Here is a 2,769-nt window from a genome sequence, read left to right as displayed (position 1 = left end):
TTTTCAATTAATAATACATTTTTATACTTTTATCAATATATTTTCTTTCTCCTTAACTCACAACCACTTTCAATAAATATTAAAAAAACAATAGGGTGTTACAGAAACCCATTCAAATATACAAAAAATCACTAGTTTCTCTCTTTTTCATTCAGAACATATTAAACCACTCTCGAAATTATAAAAATCTCCTCACAAAATTCAATTGGTTGAATGATAATGCTCTTATTTGTTGTTATAACGCCTTTTTAGTTGATGATTCGGTAGGAATTCCAGTATCATGCCCCACTTCCCAGCGAGGCTTAGTGTGACCGATTGACATAGGGTCTTGTCAGAGACTACTTAAATTACCTCACTAATCAGTTGGAAGTAGAATACATAAAATAAATACACATAAAGTATTCTACATGTTTCTAACTGTAAGTATGAATCATTTCATACAATCAAAAACTATCATAATGTCTTTATCAACACAGTAAATTAGTCTATATTCGTATAAAAATTATGTATGAGCTCTTGTATCGTATATAATAGATTCATTCTTTATTTTCCTTCCTTTCACAGGTTACAAAATATATGCAAAACCAAAATTCGGTTTACATATTAATTCCAACTACTGAATAAGCCCGCCACTACGAATATATATGGGTAACACCCCCCCCCCCTTTCCCTTGTTACCATACATCCTCTCTAAACTTTCATTTCTTCTTAACATTTGTAATTGACATGTTAGTCCCTCTTGTTCTATTTTATAATTCTCTTGTAATATCAAATAAAAAACTATTAAGTTTTTATTTTTGTTTTACAATTTTTTATATATTTTTATTATCGATTTTATTATTTTATTTCCTTAAGATCTTATTAAATGTTTGTTATTTTTTTACATGTATTAAAAAGTTTTGTATGCTTTCTCTAGATAGTTTATTATTTTTTTATGAAATGTATACAAAACAATTTGATTCTTTGTTATGCTTGAATACATAAAATTAATGCTACTTAAAAAAAAGCCAAATTTATTTATCAAGTTGTATGTTATTCAACCTTGTATTTATAATTTAAACTATCTCTTAATTAAAAAAAAAAGCTCCCTAAAAAGATTAAAAAAGTATAGAAAAAAACATTTGTTTAAACAAGAAAAACAACGTTTTATATATAAGAAAAAAACATTTTTCTAAGTAAGAAAAAAATGTTTTGTTTTTTTTAAAAGATTTTCAATATACATAAAAAGATAAATAGAAAAAAAAGTATTAAATAAAAATAGAAAAAATGCTTTATTAAAAATAATAATGATAATAAAAGATAATAAAACAATAGAAAGGTCTTAATCGTATTAATGTAAAACTTGGGAATGAGAGTATGTTTAGTAAAAATGGATGAGTGAGAGGTGGGGCATCACCCAATGTAAACCCTAGGCGGTAATCCTTTTTTTAATGTATTATGAATTATCATGATGATGTATGATTAATATCTTGATGATCATTTTCATTTCAAACATGTTCTAAATTAACTTTGTTTGTATGCATGTACGTCTTTGGCCCAAATTGTATGAGATTGACATCATTAATTAAGGTATACGCATATTTTTAAGTTAAATATATATTTGCAAATTATTTAGTATCACTTTATTAATAGGAATCCTTTAAAGATTTGATTATGTAGAAAACTAACTAGTTCAATTGAATGATTTGAAGACAAGAGTTACATTCAAAGAGTTTGAGGTATATATACTGGATTACTATATACTTTGTCATATATGAAATTCTACCTATTTATAAATATTATAATTTTTTATACAAGTTTTAAATTCTATAAGCTACGTGTACTCATTACTATATATGCTTTATATTAAATTATATTTAGATGACATAGAAAATAATATTCTTTTTCAGCAGATGGATTTTGATTAGGGGATCGACAAGCAGTGTAGCTATTATATATATGAAACACTACGAAATTAGATAAGTATTATATTTTTTTTATTAATTTATAATTTATTAATTTGTTATAACATACTTTTTTTATTATTTATTATAGGTTATGAGCTGTAAGACCCCAAAATACGGGAGTCCTATAGTTGATAATCATTCCAAACAAATTTAAATATAAAAGACAAACTGGTTTCATATAATTCAAAAATTCAACACAGAGTATTCTTGCAGCGGAAAATTAATAAAACATCAAAAGATTATCCTTAAGACAAAAAATGTAAATTAAACTTTTCTTAATTATTAACACGATAAGGAGAATCAACTAGAACTGCCTCTGGACCTCGGGTAGTCTTGAGCACATCCAAGCAGTAATCCCATCCACACTCAACCTGAAATCATTCTAACATTCACGGAAAGTCAGCTTGAGCTGAGTAAGTTCATGTTTTTATTATCAAAATATATTAAAGACCGACCAAGGTATTTAACATACGACTTCCATAAAAATAAATAAGTAAATCAATAAATAAATAATTTTCCTCCTTTAAGCACGTAACACGGGTCACATCCTCTCAAGTCTAGAACACAAAGTGAAGGACCCGAATAAACTTCCACCAAAGGACAGATAAACTGTTAGGAGATTTTTAAACATCATTTGCCCCAAGGACAGTCAAACTATCCCGGGACACATCCACCTTAATCCCCAATAGGGGAATTAAGGAACTTTATACCTCTCTTCGACCCGGTCACGACTTAAAAAAAACATCATCGTGGTGGCCACACACACACATTCAAATAAAACAAATATAAATCATACAAACTTCCAAGTCTAGATAGTAAAAAT

The sequence above is a fragment of the Bidens hawaiensis genome, unplaced genomic scaffold, assembly GCF_021521415.1.
Source record: "Bidens hawaiensis isolate Kalapana, Puna unplaced genomic scaffold, B.hawaiensis_p1.1 tig00002265_1, whole genome shotgun sequence".
NCBI lineage: Eukaryota > Viridiplantae > Streptophyta > Magnoliopsida > Asterales > Asteraceae > Bidens > Bidens hawaiensis.
The sequence above is the reverse complement of the archived record's forward strand: the minus strand, read 5'-3'. Positions refer to the sequence as shown.